The sequence below is a fragment of the Pleurodeles waltl genome, chromosome 10, assembly GCF_031143425.1.
Source record: "Pleurodeles waltl isolate 20211129_DDA chromosome 10, aPleWal1.hap1.20221129, whole genome shotgun sequence".
Taxonomy (NCBI): domain Eukaryota; kingdom Metazoa; phylum Chordata; class Amphibia; order Caudata; family Salamandridae; genus Pleurodeles; species Pleurodeles waltl.
In genome coordinates, this window is record NC_090449.1 from 296,006,628 (window position 1) to 296,023,034 (window position 16,407).

A 16,407-nucleotide genomic window follows, 5' to 3' on the forward strand; every position below is an offset into this window, starting at 1 on the left:
ATTGCACTCAGGACCACCGGGCAGGGAGACCCAATGTTGAAAGCTGGAGCTGGGGACAGTGAGAGGTCGAGGCTGCAGGGTTCAGCAGCCTCCGTGAAGGAAGGGCACAGGGGTGGGTCTAAGAGGAGAAGGTGAGTAAAGAACCCAAACGGAAAGTGAACTAAAACTGAACATGAAACCAAACTAAAAAGTAACTCGAAGCTGATTTGAAATTCCAATTCCATTCCCTTTCTTCTCAGTCCATAATTTTCGATCACCTTCCCATCCCATAACCTTTCTGACTACTTTCCTCTCACTTCCAGTCCATTGGGAACTACCTTGACCTTCCTTTACTTTCCCCAGATTTTTATCTTCCGTTCTTTACTTCTCTTCACTTCACACCTTTCATTTTCCCTCATCGCTATGCTTATCTGTTTCATTTCTCTTCCTCCCTATATCTTCACTCCCTTCCCATCCACTTCCCTTCCCCTCCCACCTATCTTTTGTATTCTGTCTGCTTCTGCCCCTCCCTTTCACCAACTTCCACACCCCTCTTCTTCCCGTTCTCTTCTGTTCCCTGCCGTTCCCTTTCCATTTCTATCCCTTTCCTCCCCTTTCCCTTCTTCCTTGACACTCCCTTCCCCTCGCCCTTTACATTTCCTTCATTTTCACTTCTCTTCCTTCTTTATCCCTCCTCTTCTCTCCTCCCTCTTTCCCCTTTCTTTCCTTTTCCCGCCATTCTTTTCTTCCCTTTTCCCTCCTATCCCCTTCCATCCCACCTGATTCCTTCCCTTTCATTCCTTCCCTTGCACTCCCTGCTGTTCACCCCTTCATACATAATCTCGTCTATTCTTTACCATTCTATCCCCTTCCCATCTCTCCTCCACGCCTTTTGCCTTCCCTTCCTTCTTTTCTCCCCTCACCCCCTCCCTTTTCTCCCTTTCTTCCTTCTCTTTCCTACTTCCTTACCTCTTCTCTCTCCTCTATTCTTCCTTACTCTTCCCTACCCTACCATTCCAGTCTCTCCCTTTCTTTCTTTCTTTCTTCCCTCCCCACTCCCTTTCACTTCTCATCTAGTCTCCTCTTCCCTCCACTCTCGTCCACCCCCACACCATCTATTCTATCCTTTGCCATTCCATGTCCTTCCCTTTCCTGTCCTTTCCCTATCCCTCCTCTCCACTCTCCCCGTCCTTCCTCCTCTATCTCTCCTGCCTTTTCCTCTACCCTTCTCCTTCCCTCCCCGTTCCTTCCCTATCGCTCCTCACTTCTCCCCTTCATTCATCTTCCTTTCCCTCCCTTCCCTTCCATGTCCATCTTTTCATCTCATCTCCCTTTCCCATCCCATCCCTACATTACCTCTTCTATCCTTCCCCGTCCCATCCCCGTCACTTTCCTATCTCTCCTTTTCCCTTCTCTTTCCTTTCCCCTTCCTTCCCTATCTTCTCTCTCCCCTCTACTTCCCTTCTCTGTAACCCCTCTCCACCATTCTCTCCCTCATCCCCATCTCTCCTCCCTCCTCTCCTCACCACCTCTTACTTCGCTCCCTACCTCTCCTGTCCTCTACCCTTTCTTCCCCTTCGCTTACCTCGCATTCACCGTTCTTCTCCCATCTTTCCTCTTCTCCTCCCCTCCCCTCCCCTCCTTTCTGTATTTATTTTCCCTTCTCCCCTTCCGTTCCCTTCAATCCCATTCCGTATCTCTCCCTTCGTCTCCATTCCCATCACCTCCTCACCTTTTCTTTTCTTTCCCTTCCCCCTTTCCATACCCTTTCCTTCTCGCCCCCTTTCCTCCATTTCCCTTGCATTCCCTCTCTCTCTTCTCCCATCCCCTTCCGTTCTCTTCCCTATCGTCTTCTCTCATTTTCAGTTCCTCTCTTCCCTAGCTCCGCTTTCCTCCGTACTCCACTACACTGCCCTCGTCTTCGTAGCCATTCCTTTCCCTGCCTATACTCTCTCACCTATCCTTTCCCATTCCCTTCCCTTGCCTACCTCTCTTGTCTGTTCCTCTCTCCTTCCCTCCGCACCACTCACCTTCCCTTCTCTCACCTTCCCTTCCCTGGATGTTATGCGTAAGTTGCCAAATGGATTGTACAAATACACATAATACCCAACCACCCCTTCGGTTAACCAAGTGCTGAGAGCTTCCTCTATGTTGATGTCCTAACTACAATTAGGATTTGCACACCTATCCCTCACACCTGACTTGCCACACTGCTGGTTGCTGCTACCCATGGTAGGAGCTCTCCTCTGGTCCATCGTGCCGACACCTAATGCTTCCCACATAGGATTACAAGAAATACAACACTGCCACCCATGTACTTCCCCATGACGTAGCTGCTACCCACGAGCACCACACACGGGTATGAAGCTCTATATAGTTATTATACTACAAATCAACCCTTAGCCCTGAATTCATAACCCTGTCCTCTAGCCCAGCACCCTTAGCCTGGTGTTCATAACTATGTAGCCTTAGATGCGCGCTCTGAGGGCTGTAACCCCAGTGAGCCTGCCTGTACCCACATGCCTGTGTGTATAACCCATCACCTTGTATCCATAACCGCATGTACCCTTACATGTTCATCCTTTCCCCTCTAGCCACAATCATGCATCCTATGCTCTGAGCCTGTAGTCCTTTATCCATAACTCTGTATCCTTAAACCTGTGTTGTGTACATATAACCCTTATTCATGTGTCCTTGAACTTGTACCCAAAGCTGTACACCAGTAACCGTGCACTGTGCATCAGTAACCTTGTGCGCTCTGTCATGCATTGTTATCACTTAAGCTGTTATCTATTGACATTGTATATTTAGCCCTATAGCCATAACCTTGTAGCCTTAGTTATGTATCTTTTACCAAAAACCATTAGCCCTCTACCGAAGTCCTTAGCCATGTTGCCATACAAATGGGCCATACATCCACAACCATGTAATCTTTATCTGGCATCCTGTAATCCTAGCACTGAAACATGTACACGTAATCCTACTTTCTTAACTGTTTACCCCCATTAACATATTACCTAGTCTAGCATGTATTATTATCACTCTACACGTGTCCCTTTGTCTTGTACAATTAGCTTTGTACCATTAACTCTGTATTAATCCTGTATCCATAACCCTGTAGCGTATACCCTGTATCAATTAGCCCTGATTGATGTGCCCTTTTCCCTCTCTCAAAACACATGCAGCTGTAGCCCAGCATCTTTGATCCTGCACCCAGAACCCAGTATCCTAAATCCTGTATGCTTAGTCCTGCACCCATGACCTTTGTTCTTATCATTCTACCCTCTGTCCTGTATTATTATCCTTTGATCACAGCCCTGCACCCTACTCCTGTACTCTATTTGCGATTGGCTGAAGTCCTTGTAGCCCAATGGGTGCTGCATGTCTGAGTATCTGTAACATATGAACTGAGTTTAATTAACTGTGATGAAAGTACATTCTAAATGTGGATTTATTCTTCCTAATGTGTGTTTGTATACAATGTCTAATGTATATGGAACCTAACGATGTACAGTTGCCGGAGCTCTACTGGTGTGTCTGTCACTGGCATTTCCCCAATAGGCTGCAAGATAAAGGACTGCTTTCAGAACAGAATGGTCTGCCATGACTTAACCATGCCCTCATGGCCCGGTTGTGGTTGCGTCCTCCTGCATAGTGGAATGGTTTGAACATTTTAAACAGGGCTGTTTTGGTTTCCAATCTGGCCTTGACAATTGCACGTAAGAACTGCACTAAATAATGCACATTGAGACATGGGAAGACCAGGGTAGCTGCAAACTTGTGCTGCTGTGGGGGCAGCGCATTCAGTGAAACATGGAGCAGCTTCTTTCAAGCCACCTCCTGTTTGTGCAGGCTGCAACCGCCTGCACTTTAAAGAGGGCATAGATACTCCCCTGCTGGGAGTGAGTGACGGTGAGTGAGTGAATGCACTGACCTGCAGGGGATGTCTGTGGCGTCCATGGGAACATCTTTGCCTCTGCCAGAAGGCTGCCTTCATGGGGAGCACTGACAGTGCGCCACATTTTTGTGGAGCTCTGTTAGTGTGCTTCCTAAGGGCATTTCTTGCCTCTGCTCCCATGTCCATAATAAGGCGGGGGGCAGAAGCAAAATAGTTCCCATATTTGCATGTGCCACGCTGTATGCAAATGAGGGAACGCCCTCTCACGATACCACTGGTGCTACATGTGTGAACACATCAGTATTACAGAAGGGCCACATACGCGTCTGCTGCCCCTTCTGTAATACGAAAGTGCCCAGCGGCGCCTGTTGCTTTGCATAATAGGGGCCCAGGAGAGAATCATACTCATTTAGAAAAACACAGTATTGTATGCACATGTACTTTATCACACGAGCATGGAAGGGGTTCTTATTTTGACGGGGCACCAATGTATTGTAAACTACATAATTCCACTTAGTCATTTATTTATTGATTTTTATGGTTTTATGCAGTGCGACCCATCCCTTTATAATAGTCACTGTCATTAAGGTAATACAAAGTTTTCAAGACATGTTAAGGGCATGATGGGTATAGAACGCAATACAAAATATATTTCAGAGGTTCTGAAAGTCATCAGCTAAAGTGATTTGTAATAAAACGCACAATACTGTTACAGAAAATATTATCCAATTCTGTCTGACCACCAGCATTTTAGAACAAATGGCATGCCCATATATTTTTCTGGAAGGGTTAAGATATTTCATACTGCTTTTTTAGTTAAAGCACCTTAACATGTGAGATTTGATATTTTTTGTGTTTTTTGAAGTTAATAGTTCCTTTCAACCTTAATTTTCACGGAAACCTTTTGGGCATATTCACAAAGGTAAATTTGATCTCAGACGTACGTGTATTTTCAAATATACCTTTTTTAATGTCTGTCTGGAATTCACAAAGGGTTTCCTGACAGGCATACATGGCTTTACAAGCGTGGAGATCACCACCATGAGTTTGGAGATATCTCCATCCATAAATCCCACTAAAGGTGTTGAAAGGTCGCTCAGTGGCATGGTTTGCCTTTGAAATTTGGGAATACCCACAAACATGTTTGTGGGCATTCCCAAACCCATCTCCAACGGAGTAACTCTCCTTCGAGGTGGGCTAGAGGGTACAGATGAGCCCAGATTGGTGGGGTGTAGATGAAGAAATTTAGCAATGGAGAAAAAACAGAAAACTTGTATTTGCACAATTGGATGTATGCTGGCCTTGAGGCCTTCTCTGCCACTGAGAACTCTGCACAGCGGAAGTAGGAGCAACAGGAATAGTCCTGACCTCCTCCCCACACCAAACCTACACCTGGAGAAGCCTTCCAGTCTTACTGCCGGGAATGTTGGCAAATAGTAAATAAAACGTAAAAATATGTTCAGGCAGAGGCGGAAATCTGTTCCCATATTTTTACATTTAGTTACGTGGATGGGCTCTTTTCTTCTTTCAAATGTAAAACTATATGGTCTTACCCATCTGAGACTGACAGTTTGGAGAAGCTGCTTCAGGTTATGCATAGACATCTACAAGTGGCACAGTATTAGCATCTACATGCAGTTATATATCACGTGCAATAAACAGAATTAATAGAATATTTTTTGTCAGCTCTCAAAGCACACAACATTTCTTTTATTTGTTTAATACTGCTGCACATTATGCAGGACATCTAAACGTTATTAACATGTTTTGTTCCAATTTCACAAACAAAATCCTTTCCAAAGCAAAATGTGTCTGTCACAGCACTGCTTCTGCCTTTTCATCGCCACTGGATGGATTCTCTGCTTTTTCATTGTAGCAGGAGTGTGCAGGGCACCCCACTACTTACTTGTGAATGGGGCGGCTGAGACAGCAGTTTTCATCCCTTCTGCAACTTCACACCTCTCCCATAGACATTTTAAGCAGCCTAAATCAGTGGTCATTACTGTAGAGGTGAAGCAACTAAGCAGAAGATGCAGGGCAGCACCTGCCACAGTAAGAGTGAGAGAAACACTGATCTCCGAAAACAATGAAACATAAACAGAGGCTCGCCAAATGTATACATGTCCGTGCAAGAACAAGAGGAAGTTGTAGAGTATGGGACGGCATCACTAGCCCAGCGAGCCCTGCCCTCGGAAGCTGACGGGAACCAGGGGCCTAAGGCCCTTTCTGGCCAGTGGGCGTTGTGCTACTGACTCTGGCAATAGGACATTGGTGATGGTAAACGTGCATGTTATCTTTTATGGTTAAGTCAGTCTAGGCAGCAGATTAAACACCCAACAAACCCTCTAGAAATTCTCCCTTTGATAGGGAGCACTATCTGCCGGCAGCCATGCCCATACTAATGATCATGCTATGTATGTGGTAGGTTACAGAGTGTGCCTGCATGTCGAACTACTACACAAATGGTTGTCTGTTCCCATGGACCTTACAGTTGTTTACTGGGATGTTTGGCAAGGATTTTGAGAGCTTGTCAAAAGCAGCTGAGGAACAATGTGGACAGTCACACAATGAGTATGAGAGAAAGAGAAAGAAAAAGAGTGTGTGCATGTGTGTGTTCTCGTGCATGTTAGAGTTTGTACCAAACTGTGTTAAAAACCAACCAAACACAGATAATCCTCCACTTCCACCCTCCCAGCATCATGTGCTTGTGATTCTAGAGTTTAAGGGCCTTATTTTGATGTTGCCAGTTGGAGTATTACTTCACAACCATGACCGATATCCCGTCAGCCGTATTACAGTCCTATTATATTCTATGGGGATCGTAATACGGTGGTTGGGATATCCGTCACCTTTGTGATGGAGTATTCCCTTTGCCAAATTCTAAATCAGGCCCATAGGGCCTGATTTATATCTCGGTGGGCAGGTTTGTGACGGGGATCCTGTGTGCCGAAATATAAATCCCATTAGGTCCAATGGAATTTTTATTTCAGCAGATAGGATATCCGTCACCATTGTGATGGAGTAACCCAACCTCCGAGATCTAAATTAGGACATTAGTCTGGAGAGTGCGAGGATCACTGAAATCTCCTCCAGTGATCCAACCTGCAGGATTTCTGTCATTACATCCTTTATGCAGTGAAGCGAATACACCCAGTTCTTCATCTTTTATTTTGCTTCCAGTTGATTCAGTTAGTTTTCCCAAATCAAAAGTTTCTATTATCAGGTAAGTGCTTTATACTCCTATTTACAACATGTAGCTTTAAAGGATTCATTCACTCAAAGAAAAGTAGGCTGATAGCTCATTCATAAACATCAGTTCCCCTGCTTCGTTTAAAGTTTGGGCAAGTGCTGTGTTTCCTATAGAAGAGGCAAAGCTGTCTGCTGATGGAAACAACCCTGGGACTGGACTGCTTCATGATATGGCACCATGTCAGAGCCATTTTAGGCAGGGAAAGAGCCAGTTTCTCCAACCACCTGTGTGTCAAGAACATTATTTTTTTTTTTTCAGTGTTTTCTTTAAAAATTTTTTTTAAAAAAGGCTACTTGCCCACCATGGATGACATTGTTTCATTTTACTGAAAGTAATTCTGACATGTCAGCTGGAGAACATTTGGTGAAACAGGGCCGCTAAATATTGTATGGTTCTAGATTTGGTGAGCTTCTGGAGGTAGAGCCTTCACCACACCACCTGTTTTGCGGCCTACCATCATGTAATGCCTTTATTGTTTTCCTTTACCACACTAAGCACTTATAGTTCCTACACCTTTGAGCCCATTACTTCTGAAACTTTTTAGAACCACGACCCAATTTTAGAACGGCAGATTTTCGAGACTCACCTAGCTTTAATGGATGGGAAGGGCAATTTTTTAAATGTAACTAAACCATTGTGTTTTAGCACTTTGTTATTTACAGACAGCACATTTTCCTTCGGAATGACCACTAAATTTACACTGATATACAGTTTTAATGATAAAACCATATTGTACTGAAATGATGTGTGGAATTCGGGTTTCACTGAATATTTATCATTTGTGCATCGCCAAGTAAAGTGTCTTGATTTGTTTTGATCCTATTAAAATCTGTTGCAATCACACTTAAGAATTACAAAAAAGTGTGGTTCATTTTTGCTTTCCTAACTGCAGGATGTGTACAATTCATTTACAGAAATTTACGTTTTGTGTTCTTTTTTACAAAAAAAGACGTCTTAGAGCTTTTCCTTTCACACCCCAGCTAGATTGTCACATAATTCACTTTACGTTTCTTTCTCTTACTGCAGTAGGAGAAGTTTGTAACACCAATCCCAATCCCTGTATTAAAAAAATAACCAGCAACTTGTCAGAAGACAAAACCTGACATTTGACCTCTGTCTTTAAACTTTAGAGCGCAGCAAACGTGTGAGGGGATAAATACAAAATGTGAAGTAATTTTCGTATATTGTTTGTACTTTCAGGACACACCAAAAATCAGCCTGCGACCCACCACTGGGAAACACTGTTCTAGACAATGTAATTAGTACAAGCTCAAGTATGCTTGCATAAACTATTTAAACCAAATAGTACTTAAGTTCAGCCAGTGGTTGCCAGTGGGCCCACTGGCACTCTTTTTGGGGGCCAGAACTTATTTTTTCCCACCAGACACTGACTGAGAGGAAGAGAGGGAAAAAAAAGAAGGAAGAATTGAAAGACTGAAAATACATCACAAAGGGAGAAAGCAGGCATGAGATACAGGGGCAGGGGCAGGGAGTGTATTGCAGTGGGTTAAAGAAGCATTAAGTGGTTTTACGCCTATGCTGCCTTGGTATTCAGCAACCCCAAACTCGCATAACGCTGCCTGCAAGCTTCTGAGCAGAACCTTGGGTACTGGCACTTATTCTTTCACAACTAAACACTTAAACCAGCAACCTGGTGATAGTTCAGTTGCCGAGTTACAGAGTTTCATTCTCTTGATTCACAGCCATAAAAATCAATGATCCAGACATATTCTGGATAGAAGGTTGCAAGGCAAACTGTATGACAAACATTGAAATCTGCCTTTGGTATATTCTTGTTGTTCAATTTCTCCTGACCCAATGAATGAGCACATAAGTTACCATAAGCAGCTACTGTAGTGTTTTAGAAGTGAAACTAGCGGAGTAGGTCTGATTTTGGTTAATATACTGAAATGTTCTTTGTGAGGTTTATCTAAGCAAAATTCCATTGGTTTCCTTGGTTGCTTGTGATCAGGGAGGATAGGGTCCATCAGATTGAGATGGATAGTCCTTTATGGAAAGGGCCAAGTCTACTTTGTATAATAGCCAGACCCTGTCTGTGCCAGTAGAGATGTGCTAACATTATGAAGTGGAAAGCATCCACAGAATTAAACAATGTTTCAAATTGGTTCTAGCCTTTCTATCCACCCAGTAGTTATTGCTATTTAGTTGAATGGCATACTTACATTTGGGGAGACAAAAGCAAACAAACACAAATGATGGATGGAATGCAGAACCAATCAAACATTCACCCCCGGTCACAGATCTGGGTTTAATCCATCAATTCTTTTGCTCACCATGCCACCCCAGTTGATGAGGGAGGAGCTGGCCTGGCAGTTTGGGCTGGACTGTTCCCATGGGGAACAGGGTCAAGACTGATTTGCAAATGGCTGGGTCCAAACTGGGTGACGTGGTGAGCAAAAGAATTGATGGATTAAACCCAGATCTGTGACTGGGGGTGAATGTTTGATTGGTTCCGCATTCTGTCCATCATTTGTGTTTGTTTGCTTTTGGCACCCTAAGTGTGCTGGATATGCCCAGAAATGGGTCCCGGGCTCACTATGCCACTGGATTCAAGCTAGCCTAGCTGATGAAGAGTGATACCCTGAAACTGGTCCCCGGATGCCTGTTTCCGGTCCAGGGAGGACCTGGCCTAGCAGTTCGGGCTGGACTGTTCTCATGGGGAACAGAGTCAAGACTGATTTGCATATGGCTTGGTCCAAACTGGGGTGAGTAGTGAACAAAAGAATTGATTGATTAAACCCAGATCTGTGACTGGGAGTGAATGTTTGATTGGTTCCGTATTCTGTCCATCATTTGTGTTTGTATACATATATAGCTTGCTGAGCTTGCTGTCATATGAGGCAAACTATACCCCACTAATAGGGCCACAGCCTATCTGGGATTGCACGACTTACTTCACAGAAGGGACTTGACCTTGTGGACAGTCTACATGTGTCACAGATGGGGCAGAGTGGGCTGTACCATTAGGAAGGGTCCAAGGTCATTTACATATACTTGGTACCTGCCCTTAATAGTTTAGATGAGCTAATAAAACATTGCAATGTAATGCACCCAGACTAAAGTGCCCAGAGCAATTTCCACTGGTTCACTTTGATTCAAGCCTTTTCTTCTATTGCTTTTTTTTGTTTCTCAATCAGAATCTAACTCCCAAAATAGATAGATGATGATCTAAGCCTTGTCAGCACCACCTCATCTTTCCCATTCTGTGGGAGAGATATCCGCACCAAAAGCTGTCCATTATAATTTTTTCCCTGAAATGGGGAACAACTGCTCAGGCCCAAAGTTATCAGATGATGTTCCAAGTCGTTTTTCACTATTTAGGCAAAGAAAACGTTGATCTTTTCTGTCTGATACAGGAGTACTGGTGGGTGGTCAGGTGTGCACGGCACTCTTTTGTCTGTCCAGTTGTTAACAGTGTCTGTCCTTCTGTGTCTGCTTCATTGGGAGGGCAGGCAGTGGCAATGCTGTTAGCTGTAGCCTCTGCTATGCAGTATTATACACAAGCCTGGTGTCTTTGGGCCCACAGTTATCAAGTCAGGCATTTTCACACCCAGTAATCCTAGGACGCATTTGGGTCATTTCATCCAGGCCAGTCACTCTGGGAGAAAAAAACAACTTTAGGGCCTTCGAGGATACTGGTCATCCTGCCAGCCAAACTGTTTTCTCCAACAACATTTTTGGTATGTTGTGGACTAAGCAGTAGGTTGGAGCTTCTTTTTGTGATATCCTCACTTCTATGCAAGAAAATGAATGTTGCTGACTCTGAACGAAAACGCAGAGAAAGCTTTTCTTGAAATTGCCTGTACAGCTAAGTAGGAAAATGAAGGAGTCAACAATTGTGGAATTGGCATTCCCATATTAACCCCTTTGCTGCCAGGCCTTTTCCCTCTCAGGTGCCAGGCCTTTTTTGGCTATTTGGGGCAGTTCGCTCTTAGGCCCTCATAACATTTTGTCCACATAATCTAGCCACTCCACATTTACGTCCTTTATTTCCAACATCGTATGGATTCTACAGGTACCCAGACTTTGTGGGTTCTCCTGAAGGAGACCAACATATTAGCCAAAATACAGCGAAAAATTCGTTTTTTAAAAAAAGAAATGGGAAAAAAGGGCTGCAGGAGAAGCCTTGTGGTTTTTCCCCTGAAAATTACACCAACAAAGGGTATGCAGTGCTAAAATCACAATCTTCCCAGCTTTTAGGAACAGGCAGACTTAAATCAGAAACCCCAATTTTTCAACACAATTTTGGCATTTTGCTAGGACATACCCCATTTTTACTATTTTTTTGTGCTTTCAGCCTCCTTCCAGTTAGTGATAGAAATGGATGTGAAACCAATGCTAGATCCCAAAAAGTAGACAGAATTCTGAATTCAGCAAGGGGTAATTTGTGTAGCTCCTACAAGGGTTTCCTACAGAAAACAACAGCTGAAATAAAAGAAAATTGAAATTGAGGTGAAAAAAAAACAGCCATTTTTCTCCACGATTTACTCTGTAACTTTTTCCTGTGATGTCAGATTTTTGAAAGCAATATACCGGTACGTCTGGTGGACTGTTCTGGGGCTATATAGGGCTTGTAGGTTCATCAAGAACCCTAGGTACCCAGAGCCAATAAATGAGCTACACCTTGCAATGGGTTTTTATTCTATACTAGGTATACAGCAATTCATTTGCTGAAATATAGAGTGAAAAATAGGTATCAGGAAAACCTTTGTATTTCCAAAATGGGAACAAGATAAGGTGTTGAGAAGCAGTGGTTATTTGCGCATCTATGAATTCCAGGGTGCCCATACTGGCATTGTGAATTACAGGGCATTTCTCAAATAGACGTCTTTATTACACACTGTCTTACATTTGGAAGGAAAGAATGTAGAGAAAGACAAGGGGCAATAACACTTGTTTTGCTATTCTGTGTTCCCCCAAGTCGCCCGATAAAAATGGTACCTCACTTGCCTAGGTAGGCCTAATGCTCACGACAGGAAACGCAACATGGACACATCACATTTTTACATTGAAATCTGACGTGTTTTTTGCAAAGTGCCTAGCTGTAGATTTTGGCTTCTAGCTCAGCTGGCACCCTGGAAAACCTACCAAACCTGCGCATTTTTTTAAAATTAGACACCTAGGGGAATCCAAGATGGGGTGACTTGTGGGGCTCTCATCAGGTTCTGTTAACCAGAATCCTTTGCAAACCTCAAAAGTTGGCCAAAAAACATTTTCCTCACATTTCGGTGACCAAAAATTCTGGAATCTGAGAGGAGCCACAAATTTCCTTCCACCCAGCGTTCCCCCAAGTCTCCTGATAAAAATGGTACCTCACTTGTGTGGGTAGGCCTAGCGCCTGCGACGGGAAATGCCCCAAAACATGACGTGGACACATCACATTTTCCCAAAGAAATCAGACCTGTTTTTTTGCAAAGTGCCTAGCTGTGGATTTTGGCCTCTTGCTCAGCTGGCACCCTGGAAAACCTACAAAACCTGCGCATTTTTGAAAACTAGACACCTAGGGAAATCCAAGATGGGGTGACTTGTGGTGCTCTCACCAGGTTCTGTTACCCAGAATCCTTTTCAAACCTTAAAATTTGGCCCAAAAAACACTTTTTTCCTCACATTTTGGTGACAGAAAGTTCTGGAATCTGAGAGGAGTCACAAATTTCCTTCCACCCAGCGTTCCCTCAAGTCTCCTGATAAAAATGGTACCTCACTTGTGTGGGTAGGCCTAGCGCCTACGATGGGAAATGCCCCAAAACACGACGTGGACAGATCACATTTTCCCAAAGAAAACAGACCTGTTTTTTGCAAAGTGCCTAGCTGTGGATTTTGGCCTCTAGCTCAGCCGGCACCTAGGGAAACCTATCAAACCTGCGCATTTTCGAAAACTAGACACCTAGGGAAATCCAAGATGAGGTGACCTGTGGGGCTCTATCCGGGTTCTGTTACCCAGAATCCTTTTCAAACCTAAAAATTTGGCCAAAAAAACACTTTTTCCTCACATTTCGGTGACAGAAAGTTCTGGAATCTGAGAGGAGTCACAAATTTCCTTCCACCCAGCGTTCCCCGAAATCTCCCAATTAAAAATGGTACCTCACTTGTGTGGGTAGGCCTAGCACCTGCAACAAGAAATGCCCCAAAACACAAAGTGGACACATCACTTTTTCCCAAAGAAAACAGAGCTGTTTTTTACAAAGTGCCTAGCAGTGGATTTTGGCCTCTAGCTCATCCAGCACCTAAGGAAACCTAGCAAACCTGCACATTTTGTAAAACTAGACACCTAGGGGAATCCAGGATGGGGTGACTTGTGGGGCTCTCACCAGGTTCTGTTGCCCAGAAGTCTTTGCAAACCCTAAAATGTGGCCAAAAAACACTTTTTCCTCACATTTCGGTGATAGAAAGTTCTGGAATCTGAGAGGAGCCACAAATTTCCTTCCACCCAGCATTCCCCCAAGTCTCCCGATAAAAATGGTACCGCACTTGTGTGGGTAGGCCTAGCACAGAGACAGTAAATGCTCCAAAACACAACGTGGACACATCACATTTACCCAAAGAAAACAGAGCTGTTTTTTTCAAAGTGCCTAGCTGTGGATTTTGGCCTCTAGCTCAGCCGGCACCTAGGGAAACCTACCAAACCTGTGCATTTTTTTAAACTAGACACCTAGGGGATTCCAAGTTGGGGTGACTTGTGGGGCTCTCACCAGGTTCTGTTGCCCAGAAGTCTTTGCAAACCTCAAAATTTGGCCAAAAAGCACTTTTTCCTCACATTTTGGTGACAGAAAGTTCTGGAATCTGAGAAGAGCCACAAAGCTAAAAAAAAAGCACATTTTTCCCACATTTCTGTGTGGAATCACGGCTCCGGGACAAATTTCCTACCACCCAACGTTCCCCTCAGTCTCCCTGTAAAAATTATACCTCAGTTGTGTAGATGGGCAAAGTGCCTGTGACAGGGGAGAGCCAAAAACCTGTCGAAATTGAGGGGAAACCAAAGCGGGTCCAAAAGGGCAGTTTGAAAAAAAAAAAATTTTTAGGCTGACAAGTGCAGCAGAATTTTTTCAGTATAGATGAGACAATGTTGGGTGGTGGGAATTTTGTGGATTCCTGCAGATTCCAGAAGGTTCCATCACAAAAATGTGGGAAAAATGTGTGATTTCCAGCAAAGTTTGAGGTTTGCAGGGCATTGTGGGTAAGAAAATGGTGCAGGGTGCATGTGAAGCACACCACCCTGGAATCAACCGGATGTTTAGTTTTCAGATGTGTCTAGGTCTTGTGGTTTTTTCTACATGGCAGGTCCCAAAGTCAAAAAAGTGCAGCCCTCACCATTCCAAGTGGGTCGATTTTGAGTGTTACCAAGCTCTCATGGCTCAAATGTAAAACCAAAACCCAAAATAATCAAATGTCCTCTTGCTTGCTATGGGATAAGATCTTTTAGTGTGCGGGGGAGAGCTGAAAGACTGTTACCCTCTTCAGTTGGGGTGGGGGCATAACCAGGCCCATACTGGTTGGTAGCCGCCACCCCACTATTTTTTTTTTTTTAATTCCCTGGCATCTAGTAGACTTTCTTCCCCCTGGGGTGTGGATCGTGGGTAATTGCCCAATCTTCCCACTGGTGGGCAGAACAACTTTGGCCCCATTTATTTGGGGTGGGGGTATGGCCATACCCCCACCCTCTTATTTTGAAAAAAAATCTTCCCTGGTCTCTGGTGGTCTGTGTGCCCCCCTTGGGGGCAGATGGGCCTTCCAGTAATAGGCTGATCTGCCTCCAAGGGGGGCAGATATGGCCACCCTGGAAAACCTACCAAACCTGCGCATTTTTTTAAAATTAGACACCTAGGGGAATCCAAGATGGGGTGACTTGTGGGGCTCTCATCAGGTTCTGTTAACCAGAATCCTTTGCAAACCTCAAAAGTTGGCCAAAAAACATTTTCCTCACATTTCGGTGACCAAAAATTCTGGAATCTGAGAGGAGCCACAAATTTCCTTCCACCCAGCGTTCCCCCAAGTCTCCTGATAAAAATGGTACCTCACTTGTGTGGGTAGGCCTAGCGCCTGCGACGGGAAATGCCCCAAAACATGACGTGGACACATCACATTTTCCCAAAGAAATCAGACCTGTTTTTTTGCAAAGTGCCTAGCTGTGGATTTTGGCCTCTTGCTCAGCTGGCACCCTGGAAAACCTACAAAACCTGCGCATTTTTGAAAACTAGACACCTAGGGAAATCCAAGATGGGGTGACTTGTGGTGCTCTCACCAGGTTCTGTTACCCAGAATCCTTTTCAAACCTCAAAATTTGGCCCAAAAAACACTTTTTTCCTCACATTTTGGTGACAGAAAGTTCTGGAATCTGAGAGGAGTCACAAATTTCCTTCCACCCAGCGTTCCCTCAAGTCTCCTGATAAAAATGGTACCTCACTTGTGTGGGTAGGCCTAGCGCCTACGATGGGAAATGCCCCAAAACACGACGTGGACAGATCACATTTTCCCAAAGAAAACAGACCTGTTTTTTGCAAAGTGCCTAGCTGTGGATTTTGGCCTCTAGCTCAGCCGGCACCTAGGGAAACCTATCAAACCTGCGCATTTTCGAAAACTAGACACCTAGGGAAATCCAAGATGAGGTGACCTGTGGGGCTCTATCCGGGTTCTGTTACCCAGAATCCTTTTCAAACCTAAAAATTTGGCCAAAAAAACACTTTTTCCTCACATTTCGGTGACAGAAAGTTCTGGAATCTGAGAGGAGTCACAAATTTCCTTCCACCCAGCGTTCCCCGAAATCTCCCAATTAAAAATGGTACCTCACTTGTGTGGGTAGGCCTAGCACCTGCAACAAGAAATGCCCCAAAACACAAAGTGGACACATCACTTTTTCCCAAAGAAAACAGAGCTGTTTTTTACAAAGTGCCTAGCAGTGGATTTTGGCCTCTAGCTCATCCAGCACCTAAGGAAACCTAGCAAACCTGCACATTTTGTAAAACTAGACACCTAGGGGAATCCAGGATGGGGTGACTTGTGGGGCTCTCACCAGGTTCTGTTGCCCAGAAGTCTTTGCAAACCTTAAAATGTGGCCAAAAAACACTTTTTCCTCACATTTCGGTGATAGAAAGTTCTGGAATCTGAGAGGAGCCACAAATTTCCTTCCACCCAGCATTCCCCCAAGTCTCCCGATAAAAATGGTACCGCACTTGTGTGGGTAGGCCTAGCACAGAGACAGTAAATGCTCCAAAACACAACGTGGACACATCACATTTACCCAAAGAAAACAGAGCTGTTTTTT